Source organism: Octopus sinensis, linkage group LG13 (genome assembly GCF_006345805.1).
Source record: "Octopus sinensis linkage group LG13, ASM634580v1, whole genome shotgun sequence".
NCBI classification, from domain to species: Eukaryota; Metazoa; Mollusca; class Cephalopoda; order Octopoda; family Octopodidae; genus Octopus; species Octopus sinensis.
In genome coordinates this window covers 19,372,693-19,386,162 of record NC_043009.1, presented here as the reverse complement: position 1 = coordinate 19,386,162, position 13,470 = coordinate 19,372,693, and the positions used below count along the sequence as shown (strand labels likewise).

The 13,470-nt window shown below is 37.3% G+C and overlaps 1 protein-coding gene across 4 annotated transcripts in view; it reads right to left on the bottom strand.

Moving 5' to 3' along the window:
* The window catches only part of LOC115218234 (dual specificity protein phosphatase 23), an 82,073-nt gene extending 76,045 nt beyond the window's left edge, over positions 1-6,028 (bottom strand). For 3 of the 4 annotated variants that reach the window (XM_029787958.2, XM_029787957.2, XM_036508181.1), the window contains exon 1: positions 5,894-6,027. The gene's annotated coding sequence lies outside the window, so the exon portion shown is untranslated. Of the gene's footprint in view, positions 1-5,893 lie in introns of all 4 variants that reach the window. The other variant, XM_029787956.2, reaches the window with a different exon arrangement.
* Positions 6,029-13,470: the final 7,442 nt, after the last annotated feature.

Sequence of the window (13,470 nt, the reverse complement as noted above, 5' to 3'; positions counted from 1 at the left end):
TAAAATAATATTTATAAAACAGAAATGAGAAAATAATATATATATAGGCGCAGGAGTGGCTGTGTGGTAAGTAGCTTGCCTACCAACCACATGGTTCCGGGTTCAGTCCCACTGCGTGGCATCTTGGGCAAGTGTCTTCTACTATAGCCTCAGGCCGACCAAAGCCTTGTGAGTGGATTTGGTAGACGGAAACTGAAAGAAGCCCGCCGTATATATGTATATATATATATGTGTGTGTATGTTTATGTGTCTGTGTTTGTCCCCCTAGCATTGCTTGACAACCGATGCTGGTGTGTTTATGTCCCCGTCACTTAGCGGTTTGGCAAAAGAGACCGATAGAATAAGTACTGGGCTTACAAAGAATAAGTCCCGGGGTCGAGTTGCTCGACAAAAGGCGGTGCTCTAGCATGGCCGCAGTCAACTGATTGAAACAAGTAAAAGAGTAAAAGAGTATATGTATATAAGATCCAGATACATGATGATGACAGTCAAAATGACAATTAATATTATGAATCCAGTAAAATGTTATGACAATGAAGGTTCCAGTTGATCGGATCAATGGAACGACCTGCTCATGAAATTAATGGACAAATGGCACGGAGTTCCATCGACACATATACCCTTAATGTAGTTCTCAGGGAGATTCAATATGACAAGGCCAGCCGTTTGAATTAGCGGCACAACTCATTTTTGCCAGCTGAGTGGAATGAAGCAACGAGAAATGAAGTGTGTTGCTCAAGGGCACAATGCAATACCAAGAATCAAACTTTATGGTCACGAAGCACATACCCTGACCCCCTAACCCCTTCACATATCCGATATAAATGACTGTCAATTCACCATCTTGAAAAACTCTAATTTTCTGCCCATGTCATTTGCAGGAATTTGATGTGGATGAAGAATGAGTTGTAGAGTTTAGAAGAGGAATTTAAAATTACATGGTTTGGAGCTCTTTAGGCAAGTCTCTTCTACTTGAAGCCTCGTCACTGAAAAGCAGTAAATGGAAACTATGTGGAACCCTACCAAGCCAACAGATCTTGTTTTAGAGGCGGAAGAGTGGGAAACACCTGAGCAGACATGGCACAAGATCAACTAGTTCCGAGGAGTAAAGGTTCTTGTAATAGTGGTAGACATGACAGACGGGGAGGACACAACACATCTGGTAAAGTAGTTTTTGAGTCTCAAGCGATCGGACAGAGAGACTGTCCAGGCATTAAAATACATCAGTTGATGAAAACAAAAGGAAGTGTGTTGGATGAATACGAGAGACGAACAGACAATAAGTGTTGAATAAAAATCTAGAGTGGTGGTGATGGTGGCAGTAGAGGTAGATATGTTGTCTCATGTTTGTTCCGATCAAAGACGTTCCAGATGTGATCTCCTAACCATATTTTTGTTCAGACATTATATTTCTAGGTTTCAATTATCCAGTGTCTCCTTTACTCTGGGCAGTACGATACAACTTGGGGAGGGAAATTTAGCTGTTATTTCTTTGACATTGAGTGACCACATATAAGCTCACTTAAGAGGTAGCTGTATTAAAAGATGTGGGATTAGATCTCAGGATATTGGGTCTTACACATGAGAACAGGATACACCAAAATGATTTGCAGTCTGTGGCAAGTTGGTGGAAATGCTAAGAGATTTAGTTACAGCCATTCTGAGTTCAAATCTTGCCATGGTCTACTTTATGTTTCATTCTTCTGGAATCAATAAGTTAAACCAGAGGTTCCCAACCCTTTTTTTGCCTATGGATCCCTTTGATTCCTATATTACTCTACTGGACCCTCATAACCATTTGGTGTTTTTAAAAATTTAATTATATTTTTATAATTAAATGTTATTAAGAATTGTATTAAAAAAAGTGGTTAAATATTTTGTGCAATGTAAAAGTATAGCCAACATTTTGAACAAAAAGTTTAACAACAAAATCTCATAAGGACCTCATTTGAGAACCAAATATTGGGGTCAAATTAATCTCAAGTATATCCATACCCCAAAATATGAATGATTGTGCCAATATCAGAACCCATTATGTTTTGTGGCAGACCCATCCAACCCACACAGGCATGAAAATCTAGATATTAGAATATCAATGGTGATTAAAGAGGATTTCCAGATTTATATCAGGATCAGAGAAATTGATAGAATTGTTTGAGTACCACACAAATGCCTGATGGTATTTATTCAAACTTATTGTGTTCTGAATTTAAATCCTGCCAAAGTGAACTGGCCTTCATCCTCAGCTTGGTAAAATAAAGTACCTGTCACATACTAATGTCAATTCTCTCTCTCTCTCACTCTCTGTGAGAAGAGATGTGGGAACAAGCCCCTCCCCTCCAACAGACTTTGACTCAGTTTCCATCTAACAAATTTTGTATGGTCAAAGGTGCAGCCTCAGTTCGCAGCCCTAATGCCATACATTATTAGTATTGAACCTGAAATCACCCAGATATAAAGCAAACAACCATGACTGGCAACAAGGCAAAAGAATTACTAGCAATATTTGAGATCAAAATGTCACCAGGAACAGGAAGAGGTGGTGGTCACTATGGATTGAATCAGTCACATTTATTTAGCCATAAAATAATACTGAGTGATTAGATCTTAATACTATCACTCATATATTTACAACATATGCCAGCATGGAAGATGAACGTTAAACGATGATGATGATGATGATGGTGCTGGTGGTTAATGCAGAAACCTTATTTTTACAACTGATACAGTTTCAATTCCACAGCTTCGTTTACCTATTTTCTTCTAAACCTGACAAATCCTTGAAGGACTGTAAAGATCCTTGTACCATAGAAATATCTTTGTTAGAAATTCGATTATAATTTTTTAAGGATGATAAATAATTAAATAAATAAAACGATATTCAAGACTGAAAAGAAGTTGTTGTGAAGTTGTTTCTCGTTAATTGTCAGAATTTCCTGGATTGGAACAAATCCACAAATACGTGAGAGTGTATAGCCGGTAGAATTGAATATAATTCTCTATGGCTATCTTTCTGATTGATCCTGGTGAAATGAGAGACAAACGATCGAACAAAAAAAAAGTTAGATCGGAAAGAGAGAGGAACTAAATAGTATTTAGTCAACCCTCCCACCACCACCGCCGCTTTAGTAATACGTCACCATGTTTCTGTTTACATAATGTTTGTATTTATTTTGCATTTCTTTGTGTTTGCAAAGGAGTCTGTTGGTTACGGTTTGTTATTTAACTTCACTAAGTAACACTGAAGCTGTCTGGCTGTCTGCCTGCCGCTCTCTCACGCAAAGCGCACAAGGCCAGCGAGGGATCCTCTACGTGGTCATCGACTTGCTAAAAGCAGTAGCCAAATAGTCTCCAAACAACACACTGCCGTCAAAAGAGATCACTGGATAAAGTATAGTGACGTAGTAAGGGTTCTAAGGTCCCTCAAATAAAGACACTTTCGACACCGTGGCTTTAATTAACAGGACAGTGGGAATTTTGTGCTCTCCGAGTAGAGAAGGGAGCGACTGCCCTTCCCTGATAGCTTCTTCCATTGCTATGCCTCTGACAATGTAAATTTTAACAAAAACGATGATCGCGATGGGCACACCTGTTATAGTACGTAGCTTCGGTCACGGTTGGCCTGGGGCTAAGTAACAACGCCAAACAAACAAACAAAAGGTCCAACATTACTCAGAATGAAATGCAACCTAATTGTCATTATATTAATTAGATAATTTACAATTCATTAGCAGCTTACCCCCACACGTGTGCGAAGAAAAACTGACATCGCCTCAGTGTCTTATATATCAGGTGTCGCTTCATAAATCTCATCAAACATCGGAGAGCAGCGTGCAAAAACCCACCCGTAAATAGAATTACGGCACACATCACACACTCTCTCTCTCTCTCTCTCTCTCTCCTTGCAAGCACCATATTTCCATTGTTAGCGTCTGCATGCATTAACGTAATTCTAGTCATTATTTCTCTCTTAAATTAGCGATTCTTTATTACAAATATTGGTTTTGTATTCTTTTGATGCCTTTTATTGACGGGCTTTAATAGATGACATTTTAGAAAATAGTGTCTGGAGAAATATCATTTTCTAAAAGCCAGACATCAACAACACGTTGGACACTAGAAAGATCAACCACCACCACCACCACCGCCGCCGCCTCTCTGTTTCTCTCTCTCCGCAATTCCGTGATGATTCATCCTTCTTACTTTGCTAGTATTCTACTGTTTAACAATTTTGACGATTCATTCAAAACCTGGCAACAGAATCCAATTGAATACAATGTTGTACAGTTTTATCGAGGATGTAAAGTACCACTCACTCGCATGCCTACACAGATTTAGTTTCAAGCGAACACACAGCAGAACATGAGTAATCCGAAATACAATGCCATATATATATATATATATATATATATATATATATATATATATATATATATATATATATATATATATATATATATATATATACATATATACACACACACACATTGTTATTATATTTATCTCTATGACTGGACTTGGTCAATTTGCCAAGAGCAGGGTTGCTGTGGAACTAAAGTCATTCGTTTAACGATGATGATGAAATTTTCAATTACGGAAACTTACAATGAAACAACTAGAAAATAGACAATAAGAATACATTCTGACATGGTACGTCTCTCTTGGAATTTTTGAAGGATTCACAAATACACTTTTAGCCGTTTGAGATATTTAGTTTGTTATTATATATTTTTCTTTTTTTTTTCACCATGGAATAAAAATGAAATATAAACGAAAATATTTTTATTTATGCAAAATAAAATGAGCAAAAAGAGAGAAATTTAAACATAAATATGACATCGATTGTTCCCAAGACAAAAAAAAAAAAAAAATACTGTTTAAACATTTTTTCAGAAAACGAAATAAAAGAAAATGTTAGCAATGATTAACCTAAAATTAAATTAATTAAACCTACCGAAATAATTAACACGGAAGCATTATTTCTTTGAATATTTCAACATAAAACGAAATTAAATCCGTGTGTACTTTTGTATAGAAATTCCTTTTTTTGTTTTTTTTAGTTAATTAATTGTGAAGAAGGATAACAATAGAAGACAATTATTTAAGAGACTGTTGTTAATTAATCTGTAATCGAACATCAATTGCTGTGGGAAAACAATGATTGGAATATAAAATCTAAACGGGAGTGTAGACAATGAGCTTTCTAAAATGTTGTTCCCCATTGCAAATAGTAATTAGATTGACGTAAATGTTATTAGAGGAAGTGCGAAGGACTAGCATCGACATGAACACAAGATGAACTATCGATCTGTTCGGCTGGGGATATTATTAATAAATGATTCACCAACTATTTTAAGTATTTGACTTCATTGAACAGAAACAACCAACAACTCATTAACCTTAAAGAAAAATAAAACAACAATATCTAAACACAAACAATGTTATTTTCTGTTTTAGATAAAATTTGTGGTGTCACAAAAATATATATCCAAGGTGAAAGCAAATTGTTGATTATATTTGAAATGAGTAAATATCAAAACAGACACAGAATCGTAGGAAATTTAAACGAAAAGTCTATGTTTATTTATAATATTTTAATGTGAATGGTATTAAATAATAAGTCGTTAACAAGTAGTTAGTATTATAGTTAGTTTTAATAAAGTATTATTGCTAAATATTGCAAGAAATCCGTCCGAACCCGAAGCATCAGGAGAATGAAAATGAGAAAACAGGCTGGAGGAGATACAATGCACCTCGTTTAACCACCAGATATATTAATACAACAATGGAAATAGAGAACAAGGGTGCATTTTCGAATTATTTTCATTGACGTGAAAAAATGTAAAGACTGGGTTAAATGTAGAAGAAATAAAAAAAGAAATAAGGTTGTTACCTTTAGAGAGAGATCCGCGCTGCTATGCGTCATATGATGGAGATGTGAGAGAGGCTGCAGCCAGAAGCAGGGAAGGTAACTCTCGTTGGATTACATACACACACATATGCACACACTTTCACACACACATATACACATAAGAGACTTACTGATTACCAGTGGGCGGATATGTATGTATGTATGTATGCATGCACGCATGCATGCAAGCATATATGCATGTATGTATGTATGTATGTACGTATGCATGCATGCAAGCATGTATGTATGTATGTGTTTGTGTGTATATGTTCGAGTGTATGTATGTGTGTATGTTTGCATGTGTTTATATATATACACACACAAATATATATGCAAAGATAGATAGATAGATAGATAGATTGATACATAGATAGACAGATAGAAAGGTAGAAAGATAGATAGAAAGGTAGAAAGAAAGATTGATAGATAGATAGATAGATAGATAGATAGATAGATAGATAGATAGATAGATAGATAGATAGATAGAAAGGTAGAAAGATAGATAGATATGTTTCTTTATTAGCCACACAGGGCTGCACACAGACAGAACAAATTACAAGGTAGAGCTTTTCTTTTGGGGTAAAAAAGAGGGGGTTGGTTTTCGATCAAAAGGGATCGTAAAAGGAAAGAAAGAGGACAAAAAAAGGGGAGGATTTAAAAAAAGGGGGGGAAAGGGAAAAAAAAAAAGAAAAAGGGAGAGGAAAAAAAAGTTGATCAATAGGGATCGTAATCACAGAAATGTCAATATGAAGTGTAAAGGGGAGGACAGGTGAGGTTTACCCGTGGAAAGAAAAGCCTACGGAAAAGACCACGGTAACCTCGGTCAATGAAGTCACATGTTATATTTCTTTTTTTTTTTTTTGCAAATAAGCAACTCTCTGTATTAATTTTTACGGTTCATAGAATCATAGTCAGGGTGGCTTCGTCATTCATACGTGCCATCCTTGCTACATTCACCCATCTTTTTTTAAAACATTCACTAGACAAAACTTGCCTCTCTACTCTCACTTTCCTCTTCAAGGAAGAAGTTGATGAGAGATTGACCAGAGAGGAAAGTGTTTGTCTCTAATCCTTTCAGGCGCGTCCACCAGATACATTCTTTCATAGATAGATAGATAGATAGATAGAAAGGTAGAAAGATAGATAGATAGAAAGATAGATAGATAGAGATAGATAGATAGATAGATAGATAGATAGATAGATAGATAGATAGAAAGAAAGATAGATAGATAGATAGATAGATAGATATATATATAGATAGATAGATAGATAGATAGATAGATAGATAGATAGATAGATAGATAGATAATAATAATGATATACCGGCAATTGAGTTGAGAGTGCTAATGAATTTCGATCACGAATAGCCAAGGAGAAAGAAGGAACACAAATCCACATGGAATTATATGGCCAGTTCCTCTGTAAAACTAGCAACTTAAAAGATGAGGAAGCCTGAGTGACCTTAAAAAGAAGATCGAAAGCCTAGGCCGGGACCAGGCATTGAACATGAACTCAGTGAAAGGGGATATATATCACACAGGTGCAACGAACCTCTGCAGAATATGTGGGAAGAAGGTCGAAAGCGTGACTCACGATCTTAGTGCTTGTGAAAGTCTTACGTAGAAAGAGTACAAGCGCAGACACGACAAGTAGCCCCAACTATCACTGGCTACTTTGCCGGAAATATGGATACGAGGTAACAGGTGCTTGGTATCAACAAACACCAGAAAAGGTAATTGATGAAAAGGGGGAGGCAAAGATCCTCTGGACCCTTGACTTCCAGATAGACAAGGTGTTTGAGCACCGAAAGCCAGATATAGTAACCGTTAGGTGGCACAAATAAGAGTGCCTAATAATCGACGTGGAAGTGCCAGATGAACACATTATTATGAAAGAAAGAGAAAAGGTTGATAAATATGGAGACCTGAGGATTGAGATCGGCAAGATGTGGCAGCTGCGAAAGCCAAACAAAGTTTGTTCCTGTTGTCATCGGAGCATTAGATTCAATACCACACAGCCTGAAGAAATATCTGGTCACTTTAGAAATACCCTACAATCTTGGTGTGTTGCAAAAATCGGCTTTACTTGGAACTGCGCGCATATTGCGTAAAGTACTGTCTGTCTGAGGTCCTTGATATGATTTAACAGATTGTACAAACCCCCGGTACACACAATAATTTCAGTCTACAGCATCACAATATTGGTATGTGCAACGTCATTAATAATAATAATAATCCTGTCTGCTCCAGCACAAAGCCTGGAATTTTGGAGGATGGGATAAGTCGATTACATCGACCTCAGTGTTTCACAGATACTTAATTTATCGACCTCGAAAGGATAAAAGACAAAGTCGACCTCAGCGGAATTTGAACTCAGAACGTTGCGACAGACGAAATACATATTTCTTTATTGCCCACAAGGGGCTAAACACAGAGAGGACAAACAAGGACAGTCAAACGGATTATGTCGATTATATCGACCCCAGTGCGTAACTGGTATTTATTTAATCGAATCAAAGTCGACCTCGGCGGAATTAGAACCCACAACGTAACGGCAGACGAACTACCGCTTAGCATTTCTGCCGGCTCACCGCCTTAAATAATAATAATAATAATAATAATAATAATAATAATAATAATAATAATAATAATAATAATAATACCAGACAGTGGCTCTCATGGCTTCTGATCTTAACTGATTGGAAGTGCTATCATGTACAATGTTTTGCCTTGGTATAAAAGATGGGCTACAGCAAATATTTTGCTCAATACCACAGATTTGCTTGTCAGTTGTTTGACCTTAACCAGTTGAGCATGTCCCTTAGTGGCTGACGATATGTGCATCTCTGATCATGAGCAGAAATAGTGGGGGAGTATCATAGCCATGTGTTGAGAGGGATTCTTTGGAGTTTGAATAATTCTCCTCTGGAAACATGGGTGTTCGTTCAACATCCTTAAACAACCCTTATTCAGGGACCTTTTGAGCGGGATGGGTTACTCGACCAGAAGAAATTCTAACTAGGCCCCACCTGCAAGGTCATGTGCTGTTTATCTTGATATGAAATCATGTCGCGCACATATGGTTGTGATGCATGTGCCCGGTGCACCCTTATCAGACCGGTGGTCATGATAGGTATACTGGGCTTCGTACATTTTACCCCAGTTTCACTTTGATGGCATGCACTGCTCTCTCACTCAATAATAATAATAATATAATAATAATAATAATAATAATAATAATAATAATAATAATAATAATAATAATAATCGGAAATCTGACTTTGTTGTGGTGAATAGAAAAAGATAAAACATGCCTGATAATCGACAAAGCATACACTTGTGATAACAGGATCGGATAGAAAGAAGAAAAAAACTGAACAACTTTGACGAGTTGAAGTGGGAAATAGGCAGGTTGTGAGCAATGAAGAGAGTGGACGTGATACCAGTAGTGATTGGCACGGTTGAAAGTATTAGTTCTTAACTGCCAACGTAGCTGAAAAAGATTGGTACAAATGTAATGATAAAACACCTGCAAAAATCCTTATTGCTTGAAACTGCGAGAGTTCCCTGCAGAGTTCTTGAAGTGTCATCTCAGTCTGCTGGCTGTGGACAGCAGACACTTTCCATCCACAATGCCACCTACAACCTTTGACAAATTGAAAATATCCACTCGATGCAGTGCCCCAGAATGGTCGCAGTCCAGTGAATGAAAAAAGTAACATATTTCTCTAGGAAATATTCACATGTTAATTGTCGATCCCAAAAGGATAACAGGCAAAATCAACCTCGGCGGAATTTTAACATAAAGATGGACGAAATACCGAAATCTTGTCATAAAGTCTGTACTAGTCACATCCTTACACGTGCCAATTACAGTTTGTATTGTCCACAGAAGACTGGAAAAATCTAGAAACATTGACAAGATGGCTTAGTTGAACCTCAGCATAAACACCACGTCATTATGCCTATAACAGATTGAAATGCCATCAATTGTTTTTTGACGGCAGCGACCTGGCAGAATAGTTAGCATACCGGACAAAATGCTCAGCAGCGCCTTTTCCGGCTTTACGTTAAAATTACACCAAGGTCAACTTTGACTTTCGTCCTTTTAGGTTCAATAAAATAAGTACCTGTTGAGCACTAGGTTCGCTGTAATCGACTTATCCTCTTTCTCCGAAATTGCTGGCCTTGTGCCAAAATTTGAAACGTGTGCGTAAGCGAAAACAGGGTATTGTAATCACTCGTCTTTGTCTGTGTATTTGTAAAATTACTGGAAAATGGTAGAAATATTCATTATCTTTAAAAAAAAATTCCCGATGATCATATTATTTTGTTCACTTGCTATTTTATATGAATCGATCCTCGTCTGCATGTATATAGATCATGGTGTACCTATGCGCGTAGACATGAGGGTACATACGTACGTACGTAAATACATACATACATAGATATGCTACTCTGCGTGTGTGCATACACACACATACACACACAGAGCATGAAACAAATAAACTAATTAAAAATTACACAGAAGGTAGCAATTTGAAAAATCACATACAAGTGATGGGGAGGGCGGTGTTGGGTACTGTGGCAACAGTATAAGATGTATGTTTTGGTATTGGCTGGTGTTGTTTGTACGAACTGCATATTTTGTCCCAGGTAAACAAGTGAAATTGACTTTGCCTTTCATCCTACAGAGTCGATAATATTAGTACCAGTTACGCACTGGGGTCGATATAATCGACTTAATCCCGTCCTCCAAATTTGAGGCCTTGTACTTCCAGTAGAAAGAATTATTATTATTATTATTATTATTATTATTATTATTATTATTATTATTATTATTGAGTGAGAAAGCAGTGCATGCCATCAAAGTGACACTGAGGTAAAATGTACGAAGCCCAGTATACCCATCATGACTACCCGTCTGATAAGGGTGCACCAGGCACATGCATCACAACCAGTTAAGATCAGAAGCCATGAGAGCCATTGTCTAGTCAAGTATGTAGTTTGAAGGTGGCGAGCTGGCAGAAACGTTAGCGCGCCGGGCGAAATGCTTAGCCGTATTTCGTCTGCTGCTACGTTCTGAGTTCAAATTCCGCCGAGGTCGACTTTGCCTTTCATCCTTTCGGTGTCGATAAATTAAGTACCAGTTACGCACTGGGGTCGATATAATCGACTTAATCCCTTTGTCTGTCCTTGTTTGTCCCCTCTATGTGTAGCCCCTTGTGGGCAATAAAGAAATATATTATTATTATTATTATTATTATTATCCAAAACGCAATCTCACCTGCATCGTCATTATTTTCCCAAAATTTTCATTGGCTGATACTATTGGAGTTATCTCCCTTAGTTCTTTTTTATATTTTAAAAACTTGAAGGAAGATTTTATTTACTAATTTGAAAAGTAATTTCAGATTTTCAGTTCTCTAAATTACATAGCTGAGATCCTACTCTCTGTATATTGGATTTTTCTTCTGCTTGGTTTCACTGTACATTTAATACAGAGGAACGGTTTTGTCGTTCAATCCTGTTACTCGTTAACATGTGTGGACTTTGGGAACTGTGCCAATTTCCGTCATAGCCAGATGGCTTTCTAACAGTTTAGCTTCGTCTCTCTTGTGCAACTCTCTCTCTCTCTCTCTCTCTCTCTCTCTCTCTCTCTCTCTCTCCCTCCCCTCTCTCTCTCACACACACACACATATAGTGTTTCTCCTCTCTCCGAAACACGATGCCTCAATACGCGGGTTTATTTCGGAGCTGCCAAGAATATATTCCACGCAACTTCGCTACCAATAACAATGACGACGATGACGACGAAAATAACAACATCAAAAACAAGAACAACAAAAGCAACAACAGACATCTGTTGCGATCCAATGGTAGAGCTGATAATATGATCGACTGATTTACTAAAAATAGCAGCCAATAAATCTCCTACAAATCGCACCCAACAGCTTCAATAAAGGGAGGAAAATGCAGTAGTGAATATAGTTCTAGGTACTCTTAAAAAGACGGGGTGCTCACAGCTGGAGTCCGTTCGATAATGAGTCTTTTCGATCATGTTTGACCTTCGATTAAACAAGAATATCAACAATTAACATGCTTGTTTTACACACAAATTCAGTAGCGTTCCTCGGGATGATGAGTGACAGCCCACCCCGGGTGGTGCTTTTTGAGAGACGGCACTTTTAGATACCCTGTACGATAAACCTATATAAAGTGTATTGACCCAGAGAAGGATTAAACTCATGTGCTGCCCAGGCGGCACAACGCCCATTTTCAAATTCTCCCTGGAATATATTATTTCTAATTCGCTAGAACTCAGCGAATCTGCTTGTTCATTAGTAAAACAGAACTTTTAATGGCATACCTACAAGGGTACCCACCCGACTGTTTCCTCATAGCTTCCAGAAAAATGGGTATTTTTTAAATGAAATGTCTGCAAATATGCTTCAGATGGTGTACATTCCGATTATATCGGAATTTGTGAAAACATTTGGTAAGCATGTACACACACACAAACTGACGCACATCACACGTCTATCTACAAACTGAAACTTTAAATTTCTGTAAAAATTATTGTTGTCAGTATGTAAGGGTGCGTGCGTACCAATTCTGTTTTGTTTGTTTGTCCCCCCCCCCCCAATAAATTCTGATACAGTCATAAGCTACACATTCTGAAAGGAATTTGTAGCAAATTTCATTAAAAAGTACCTATTTTCTGAAAGTTATGAGGAAAGGAAGTCGTTGGGGAGGACACTTGTGTAGGTATACTTTCCTCAGCAAAACCCTTCAAAAATCTCTCTCCCCACCTCTCTCTCTGGGCTATAGATGTGTCCCATTTTAAGGGAGACAACCTGTCTCTCAACCTACAAGCTGTCATCACGTCACTGTAATGTACATCTTTCTAAGGTTATAACTGTTGTTGACAAAGATCCGGAGATATTGAATTCACCTCAATAGACGTCATTGATTGGTTGAAATTGCCGGGATCTTTACGGTTTGAACGGCAGTTTTTTTCTAGCGGTGTCATATGAAATTGTCACCCATAATTATGACCCTAGTATCGATCTATTGCATTTCAATCTGTTTTAGGGTAAGGGTTAGTTAGGGTTAGGGGTGGGGGAAGGGTATCTTTTTTTCTTCCGAAATGTAAATAAACCCAAACTGTTTCTTAAACGAGGGACATATTCATACGGCACAGAATGTTTTCACCTCAATAGACGTCATTGATTAGTTGAAATTGCAGAAATTGAAGAAAAAACAACAACAAATATCTTACAAACCATAGAATTTTCTCAATAAAGCCAATAGAAAAAGATGTTTTATAAACATAGTCTACCAGTATACGAAAGCGTGTGTATAAAATTATAGAATTATTTTGTTTGTTAATTGTTTGAATTATTTTCCATTGCTTTAGTTTTTTTACACGCGTAACAATTAAGAAAGAAAAATTTAGGGTTAGGGTTAGGGTTAGGGGGAGGGTTAGTTACAGGATGTTGTCTCAGAAGTCTTGCCAAGATTTCTTTCAGAGTAATTTCCCGCAGTAATATGACAAAG